General features: G+C 37.3%; 1 pseudogene; it reads left to right on the top strand.

The window, feature by feature from the left end:
- The window catches only part of LOC101342997 (keratinocyte-associated transmembrane protein 2 pseudogene), a 2,857-nt pseudogene extending 1,121 nt beyond the window's left edge, over window positions 1-1,736 (top strand).
- Window positions 1,737-10,215: the final 8,479 nt, after the last annotated feature.

Raw genomic sequence — 10,215 nt, 5'->3', positions numbered from 1 at the left:
AGAGACCTGCATAAGTGGAAAAAACATACCTTGCTCATAGATAGGTAGACTCAACATTGTGAAAATGTCAATTCTGCCCAAAGCAATCTACAAATTCCACCGGCATTTTTTAGTGAGTTAGAGAAACAAATCACCAGCTTCATATGGAATAAGTAAAGCATTACTCAAGAAGAAGAACAAAGTGGGAGGCCTCACGCTACCTTATTTTAGAACGTATTATACCGCCACCGTAGTCAAAACAGCCTGGTACTGGTACAACAACAGACACAGAGACCAGTGGAACAGAATTGAGAATCCAGACATAAATTTATCCACCTATGAGCAGCTGCTATTTGACAAAGCCCCAAAGTCCGTTAATTGGGGAAAGATAGTCTCTTTATCAAATGGTGCTGGCATAAGTGGATATCCATCTGCAAAAAACTGACACAAGACCCATACCTCACACCATGCACAACAACTAACTCAAAAGGGATCAAAGACTTAAATATAAAATAAAAAATGATAAAGATCATGGAAGATAAAATAGGGACAACGCTAGGAGCCCTAATTTATGGCATAAACACAACATGAACCATAAGTAACAATGCACAAGTACCAGAAGAGAGACAAGATAAATGGGAGCTTCTAAAAATCAAGCACTTAAGGCTCATCAAAAGACTTCACCAAAAGAGTAAAAAGACAACCTACAGACTGGGAAAAAACTTTTGGCTATGACAAATCCAATCAGTGTCTAATCTCTAAAATCTACAAGATACTGCAAAACCTCAACAACAAAAAGACAAATAACTCAATTAAAAAATGTGCAAAAGGTAATGTCTGACGTCATGGCGTAGAGCCTAGCAACAATGCAGGTTCCCGGTAGAATCCGCTATCGCTGCCGCTGCCTTAGGGAGGATGAGGGGGGCCGCGCAAGCGAAGCTGTTGCCGGGGCTGAGCATCCAGGCCTCTGGAGGAATGGCACGGCTGCTGGTCTTGGCGCTCCTGCTTGCGTCCGCTACGCTGCCCAGTGCTCTAGCACTGACTGATTCACCAAACCAAGCTGTATCCAACCCAGATGTTTCTACTGCAAATACGAGTGCTTTAACACGTGAAAACCAAACCAGATCTTCCGTTTCCCAGATCACTACTACTGTCCTTTCCATAACTAGTACAGAGAAAAGTGGAGGAGCATCTGTGGCCCCCCATCTCTCACCTACTACTTCTCTGCCCCAAGAGGACACTGATAGCAATGAAGATCCTAACATAGAGGAGGAGGTTCTTATCACACTGAATAGTTCTCCAGCCACAGCCAAAGACACTCAGGACAGTGGAGATTATGGAGATTATGACTGGACTGGATGACTCCGAGGAGACCTTGGAAGAAAAGAGGGGTACATGGAAATCGAACAGTGAAATCCTTTAAGACCTCATCCTTAAATATAAAAGAGGAAGATAGCCATTTCTTTTTTCATCTTATTTTTGCTTTTTGTATTGCTGTTGTTTACATTACATATCACAACAAAAGGAAGATTTTTCTTCTGGTTCAAAGCAGGAAATGGTGTGATGGTCTTTGTTCCAAAACAGTGGAATATCATCGTCTCGACCAGAATGTTAATGAGGCAATGCCTTCTCTGCAGATTACCAATGATTATATTTTTGAAAGTACTGTGACTTGAGTTTGCTTATTATGTAATTTTATTTGCTTGACTTTTTATGTGATATTGTGCAGATATTTGCCATAGGCAGTTGGTACTTAAATGGGAGGTGGGTCCCTCTTTATTTTGTCTTGGTACTTAGCAAATTAAATTCACAAACAAGGAGTATATAATTTTTTATCTACACTTTTACAGCTGAATTCAATCAGGTGTCCAAAGTGTAGAGCTGAGCATTACCTTATATTTACTGTTAGTTTTTTTGTTTTAGATTTCTTTACTGTACTTCTGGAAGTATTTGTAATGTTACTTTTAAAAGATCCCAAACTTGTAACAAAATCCTAACATATCTGGTACTGCTGGACTCTGATTCTCTCTCTGCCATCCAAATACTATCAAGCACACATTATTTTGTGCTTCCAAACTGGCATGTACAAGGATATATGTAATAATACTTTGCATTGTAAGTAATAATTTTTTCTTTCAGGAAAACTGCTCTGGATATTTTTGGGTAGTTTAAACATAATTTAAGATAATGATATTGCTCAGATTGACCACACCTTTAGGTAACATATTAAATGTGTCTAGAAATTCTGGCAATAGAAACTTTGCAACCTGCAGTGGGCGTAGATAAATGTTATAGCGATACTTTTTGTTTGAATTCCTGAATTAAATTTAGAGGTAGGAACTGTGGTAAAATATTAAATACATATACAATTGCTTTTAGCTAGCAATTGATTGTAGCACGGGTTCCTCCAAGTCTTCATGCAAGGGGAAAAATGGAAAATGATATGAGATTTTCTTACTTTGTTTATTATTTTATAGTAAGTTTGAATAGATCTTAGAGGCCATTATCACTTAAATAATACTGTATCTAGGGCTTTCAAATTTTAATTATACCTGAATAAAGTTGTTTGTATACATAAAGGATATATGTGTACACTGACCTTTTTTCCCCTTGTACTTGTTTTATTTTCCTTGTTTATTTACAGTGACTGGAAATTATTCACTATATTTTATTTTCGCCTATCTTTCTATCATAAAGAATTGATCAATACGTAAATATGTGATTTGAAGCATGGTTGACTTAAAGTGTCATTGTACAACTTTTCAGAAAATGTAATCCCTAATATTCTTTAAACACCCACCCACAAAACCCAGGCAACTCATTGGGTATGTGCTTTGTATAGAGATGGAAGAAGCAGGGCAGTTCATCATTTCTCCCAGGTGGACAATTTACTGTCCTGATAAGGAAGGGAAGCACAATAGAAATACACCTGAACAGTTTTATTGCAGTAATTTTTTTCATATTTGAAATTGTATTATTTAATATTTTGAATAAGATTTTAAAAAATAAATGGCAAAGATATTAAAAAAATGTGCAAAGGATATGAACAGGCACTTTGGCAAAGAAGATATTCAAGCGCTAACAGACAAATGAAAAAATGCTCACGATCATTAGCCATTAGAGAAATGCAGATCAAAACTACAATGAGATATCATCTCACCCCAACAAGGCTGGTATTAATCCAAAAAACACAAAATAATAAATGCTGGAGAGGTTATGAAGAGACCGGAACACTTATACACTGTTGGTGGGAATGTAAAATGGTACAACCACTTTGGAAATCGATTTGGTGCTTCCTTAAAAAGCTAGAAATAGAAGTACCATATGATCCAGCTATCCCGATCTTTGGAATATATCCTAGAGAAATAAGAGCAGTCACATGAGTAGATATATGCACACCCATGTTCATTGCAGCACTGTTCACAATAGCAAAAGGATAGAAACAACTTAGGTGCCCATCAACAGACGAACGGATAAACAAATTATGGTATATCCACACAATGGAATACTACACAATGATAAAGAACAACAATGAAGCCGTGACATCTTATAACATAGAGGAATCTGGAGGTCATTATGCTGAGTGAATTTAGTCAGTCACAGAAGGACAAATATTGTATAAGACCACTATTATAAGAACTCAAGAAAAGGTTTAGACACAGAAGACAACGTTCTTTGATTGTTACGAGGGTGGGAAGGGAGGGTGAGGGTTATTTACTAACTAGATTGTAGATAAGAATTATCTTAGGTGAAGGGAAGGACAGCACACACTACAGGGGAAGTCAGCACAACTGGACTAAACCAAAGCTAAGAAGTTTCCTGAACACAATCAAACACTTTGAGGGACAGAGTAGCAGTGGAAGGGATCTAGGGACCATGCTTTCAGGGGACATCTAGGTCAACTGGCATAACAAAGCTTATTAAGAAAATGTTCTGCATCCTACTTTGGTGAGTGGTGTCTGGGGTCTTAAAAGCTTGCAAGCGGCCATCTAAGATGCATCAGTTCATCCCAACCACCTGGAATAAAGGAGAATGAAGAACACCAAAGACCCAAGGAAAGTAGTAGCCCAAGAGACAGAAAGGGCCACATAAACCAGAGACTTCATCAGCCTGAGACCAGAAGAACTAGATGGTGCCTTGCTACCACCAATGACCGCCCTGACAGGGAACACAACAGAAGAGTCCCTGATGGAGCAGGAGAAAGGTGGGGTGCAGAACTCAAATTCTAGTAAGAAGACCAGACTTTATCATCTGACTGAGACTGGAGGAATCCCGGAAAGCATAGCCCCCGGATTCTCTATCAGCCCAGAACTAAAACTATTTCTGAAGCCAACTCTTGAGACAGGGATTGGACTGGACTGTGAGACGTAAAGGGATACTCGTGAGGAGTATGCCTCTTAGCTCAAGTAGATAAAAGAGACTAAATGGGCAGCTTCTGTCTGGAGGTGAGATGGGAAGGCAGAGAGAGTTAGGAGCTGGTTGAATGCACATGGGGAATCAGGGGTGGAAAGGAGGAGTGTGCTGTCACAGTATGGGGAGAGCAATTAGGGTCACACAACAATGTATGTATAAATTTTTATATGGGAAAAAATTTTAAAAATTAAAAAAAACCCTAAATCAATAATCAATTAAATAAATTAACTTCCTGAGTTGAAAAATACAAGTATAAAGATTGAAAGTCAATAAAAATAGAACCATACCTGGTGGTTGTTGTTGTTGTTAGGCTCCATTCAGTCAATCACGACTCATAACAAGCCCGGTAGGACAGAATAGAACTATCCCATAGGGTTTCCTAGGCTGTAATCTTACAGAAGCAGATCATCAGGTCTTTTCTCCCAAAAGTGGCTGGTGGAATTGAAACACCAACCTTTCAGTTACCAGCTGAGCGCTTAACAATTGCATCACCAGGACTTTTTTTTTAATCCTTGTAATCTGAAGTTATTTCCAGGGGCAAATAACTTCAAATTACAAGGAAAGAGAAAAGGTTCCGAAAGCATCCAATCCCCTCCACGGCCCCCCTAAAAAAGTTAACTTTTCAGACTAGTGTTGAGTGGGATTTCTTACCGTGTTTCACAATCATTGTTAAAAATTACTGGTCTGTTATGTTGAGGACTTGATAATACTGAGTAAATAATTTTTCAACTCTTTACAAATGTAAAACACTGTCTTTGCGCAGGATATTAATAAACATTTGCTTTTTTCAATATTTTGGCACATAAACAGAGTTGCTTGTAGCAGAATAAATTGAGGTTTTTACTGTGAAGACAATTGAGAAATGATATTTTGTATCTTTAAAAAATCCACATTAAATGACCTGATAATTTTCAGAGAAGACTAAAAAAAAAAAAAAACTCCACAGGCAAATATAATCAGTTATCAAGGCTTTTCAGTGACATGTTCCATCTTGGAATTGCAAATAACCCTATAATAAGTATGCATAAAAATAAGTATCTGCTATGTATCAGTTAGCTTTTGCTGTATGAGACATCACTCCAAAACTTAGTGGCTTAAAACAATAACCATTTTATTTGCTCACAATTCTATGGGTTAACAATTGCACTGGGCTCAGCTGGATCATTCTGTTGGTCTTATTTGGGGTCACACATGTGGCTGCAGTCATCTGGCAACTCAGCTGGGGCAGGATGGTCTCAGATGGCCTCTCTCACAAGTTAGGTGGTTAGTACTGCCTATTAGCTATGCCACAGTTCTCCAGCCACCTAGCCTAGACTTTATATGGCAGCAGTATGCCAAGAGGACAAGCCCCCTGCACCTTTCAAACCTCTGCTTGTATCATGACAGCTGATGTCTCATTGGCCAAACCCAGAGTCAAAGTTGGAAGAGGCTACGCAAAAAGGCATGGATATGGGGAGGCTTGTCTGTTACCGAAACTACCTACCATGAACTTCATCCATATAAACATGCTTAAATGATATAAATTTTAGGAATGTATTCTAAGGAAAAACATCACATGCATGCAAAACTGTTCATACAAAGATGTTCTTTGAAGCATTATTCATAATAATGAAAAATTCGAAACAATATAAATGCCCAATTTTAGGAGGTTAACCAAACAAGACAATACGGTTGAATACAATACCATTTTTCACAAGTCAGTGAATAAAAGATTATTTATTAGTATCGTAAAGTGTTCTAAATTGGCTTACGGTGATTTTTTCAGAAAGCAGCCTACAACACATATGATATTATTTCTGTAAAAATAAATATAATATGTATGGATGCACACACACACACCTCACATTTAAAAAAAAAAGACCAAGAGGTCATACTTTAAATTTTATCCATGATTTAGAGTATAATGACATAGACTCTGATGTAGACAGATTTGGGTGTGAGTAAACGTGACCAAATTATTTAACCTCTCTGAGCCTGTTTTCTCAACTATAAAGTAGGAACAACTGAAATGGGTTCCTGTGATAAGTAAGATAATGCTTGTAGAGTAGTACTTGACAAACTAAACAAAAATTTTATAGCGTTACTCTAATTTGATAGATGAGGAGTAATGTTTCTTTTTTGCGTGTTCCCTCCATTTCTTTCTGAGACTGAATTACTTCTAGTTAGTAACAAGATTAACTAAGAAGAGCAGTAAAAAAAAATTTTTTTCTTGGAATTACTGAAAATTTTAAATATGAACGTTCTTGTCCTGCTTGAATATAAGGAGGTATACTTGGCTTTTTAGTGGTTATTTATCTTAAAATGTGAATTATCAGTTTGAAAGCAAATTTCCTATGAACTAATTTGAGTGCAAAACACCTAAGCAAAGCCACTAATAGTTGGGGAATTAACCTGTATTATGCCAGATCTGGAGTCCCTAAGTGGTGTCAACAGTTAAGCCTTGGCTACTAACTGAAAGATTGGTGGTTTGAATCCATCCAGAAGTGCCTCAGAAGAAAGACCTGGTGATCTATTTCCAAAAGTTCACAGCCATTGAAAACTCATGGAGGTCTACTCTGAAACGCATGGGGTCACCATGAGTTGGAATCAACTCAATGGCTTTTGGATTTTGGTTTATGCCAGATCTACTTTACTATGGGGGATGTTAGATGCCTACCATCAACCAACCTCAACAGGGTGGTTAGAAAGAAATGCCCTTTATTTTTGGTAGGTTTCACTAACAACATTGCCATTCCTAGAATGTGATAATGTTTTGCACTCAAATTAGTTCATAGGAAGTTTGCTTTCAAACTAATAATTCACATTTTAAGATAAATAACCACTAAAAACCAAGTATACTTCATTAATTCAAGTAGGACAAGAACATTATATTCAGAAAAGCAGGAAAACCAATTGTATTTCATAAATTTCAGTAATTATAATAGTCTTGCAAACTAAATGAAGTCCAGTGCGTACAGATGGTAAAAATATTTAGCTTTAAAACCAGCAAATGTTCGAGAGACTATAAGCTTGTGGAAGGCCAAGTTTGGGTTCCGTATTAGTTGTATATCCCATAACACCTGGCATAGTACGTGGCACAAGAAATACCTGGGGCCTGATTGGTTTTGTTGACTAATATCCAAAGCCCTTGAGTGAATAATGGGATGCTGCTCTCTTGGAAATACAGGCTCAACTGCATAACCAGAGAGAAAGGGTTTGATGTATTTTACAAAATTGCAATGAGTTATCTGACTTTTTAAACATCTTTATGGCACAGGAGCAGGGAAAATTTGAATGCATACTTAGAAATGTAAAAAGATGACAGCAAAACAACTTTCCGTTAGGTGTGCAGTCCGTTAACAAGATATTCATCCCAGGAACAGATATGAGACCTGAAGCCAATCTTAGTGTGTTCCTCTCCTCCTCTACAATGCTTTAATTCAGTTTTGAAACTTAATTCAGGAGAATTTTGATTTAAAAATAAATATCAAAAATCACATTGATTATGGGTAAGTTGGCACAGCCGATTAATGTAATTGTTGTCCATAAGTTGTACACCTGTAAAAAGTTGAATTAGCAAAAGTTGTGTGATAGATATACCTAAAACAATGACCAAAAAAAAAAAAAAGAGTAGCTGCTGAGGTTGCTTATGTACAACCAAACACCTCATAGGTTTTGATTCCTTGATTTGGAGGTTTAAGGCCATGGTTTCATGGGCCATCCCAGTTAACTGGTCTAATAATGTGTTTAGTGTTCCTGTTCTACCTCCTATTTCATTGCATAGTGCCTGGGGCCTTAAAAGCTTGCAAACAGCCATCCAAGGTACAGCAACTGGTCTCTGTTTGCCTGGAGCAACAGAGGAAGAAGGAGAGTCAGGAACAGGAGGAGGAATTAGAATGTGTAGCTAATTCCCTCCATAAACAACTGTCTCCTTTGTCATGAGACCAAAAGAACTGAATGATGCCAGACTACCATTGCTGAATGTTTTGATCAAAGATTCCATAGAAGAATCCTGATCAAAAGGGGTAAAATGCAGAACAGAATTTTAAATTCTAATGGGATCCAGATTTTCTGGAGCCAAGGAGGCTGGATGAACCCATGAAACTATTGCCCTGAGATAATCTTTCAGCCTTAAACATTAAACCAAAAATATCCCCTGGAGTCTTAAAACCAAACAGTAGTTTAGATTACCTAGTAAAAAAGGTCTGCCTTGAGCAATATGCTCTGTTAAGAACTGTCTATATGGGATCAAATCAACAACAGTAACTCAAAAGATTCGATAGGAGACTTAGGGGGCAATGAGTTTATGCTAATAGAGCAGGAACAACTCAGAAAAGGAGGGTGAGAATGGTTGTACAACTTGAAGAATGTAATCAATGTCACTGAATTGTACACATAGAAATTGTTGAATTGGTGAATGTTCTGCTATATATATTCTCAACAACAACAACAATAAAATAAATTATACAAAAAATAAATATCGAAGCTCTTTCTTTTTCATTTATTTTAAAAACATGCACATGTCTAAAATTTTACAAAAATGATAAAGTGTGGTCATATCATGTTTTAAACTTTTTATAATAGGTTATTGCAAACATACATAAAAGCAGACAGAATAGTACCATAATCACCCACCATCAACTCATGACCAATCCTGCCTCATCTATCCTCCTACTCCCATATTCTGAGATAATTCCCATCCTGTTATTTCATCTATAAATATCTCAGTAATTAACTTAGGAAGTAAGGACTTTGTTTTTTTAATAACAGAATACCATTATCACATTTAAAAAATTTAACCATAATTATTTAATATCATCAAGTATACAGTATTTAAATTTCCAGTTATCTCATAAAAGTTGTCATAAATTGATTTGTTGTTGTTTTAAAGTTTGTTCATTTGAATTAGGATCCAAATATGGCCCACACATTAGCTCTGTCATGGATTGAATTATGTCCCCCCCAAAAATGTGTGTATCAATTTGGTTAGGCCATGATTCCCAGTGTTCTGTGGTTGTCCTGCATTTTGTGATTGTAATTTTACATTAAAGAGGATTAGGGTGGGATTGTAACACCACTCTTACCCAGGTCACATCCTTGATCTGATGTAAAGGGAGTTTCTCTGAGGTGTGGCCTGCATCACCTTTCATCTCTCAAGAGATAAAAGGAAAGGGAAGCAAGCAGAAAGTTGAGGACATCATACCACCAAGAAAGCAGCACTGGGAGCAGAGCGTGTCCTTTGGACCCAGGGTCCCTGAGCCTGAGAAGCTCCTCAACCAGGGGAAGACTGAGGACAAGGACCTTCTTCTGGAGCCAATAGAGAGAGAAAGCCTTCCCCTGGAGCTGACGCCCTGAATTTGGACTTCCGGCCTACTAGACTGTGAGAAAATAAATCTCTCTTTGTTAAGGCCATCCACTGAGGCATTTCTGTTAGAGCAGCACTAGATAACCAAGACAGACTTCCTATCCATCTCTTTTTGTTTCTCTTGTGATGTATTTTTATTAAAGAAATCAACTTGCTTGTCCTTAAGAATTCCCCTCTTATCTGGCTTGCCGATTACACTTCTGTGGTGTAATTGAACACATTTCCTCTACCTTCTGTATTTCCTGTAACTTGGTAATTGGATCTAAAAGCTTGATTGGATTCGATGATTTTTTTTTAGAGGGGGGCAAGATTTTTTTATAGATGGCATTGTGTTGGAACATATCATTTTCAGTGCATTTTTCTTTATATCTTTTCCTTTTTCACGTGCCTCATCCTCTCCTTTGTTTCACCAACACCACATATCTATAAATAATCCATATTAATAAGCCACTGCATATCCCACCATGTTTTCTCCATGT

The sequence above is a fragment of the Trichechus manatus genome, unplaced genomic scaffold (assembly GCF_000243295.1).
Source record: "Trichechus manatus latirostris isolate Lorelei unplaced genomic scaffold, TriManLat1.0 scaffold00037, whole genome shotgun sequence".
Lineage (NCBI taxonomy): Eukaryota > Metazoa > Chordata > Mammalia > Sirenia > Trichechidae > Trichechus > Trichechus manatus.
Note: the sequence above shows the minus strand (reverse complement) of the source record. Positions and strands in the feature narration are given on the sequence as shown.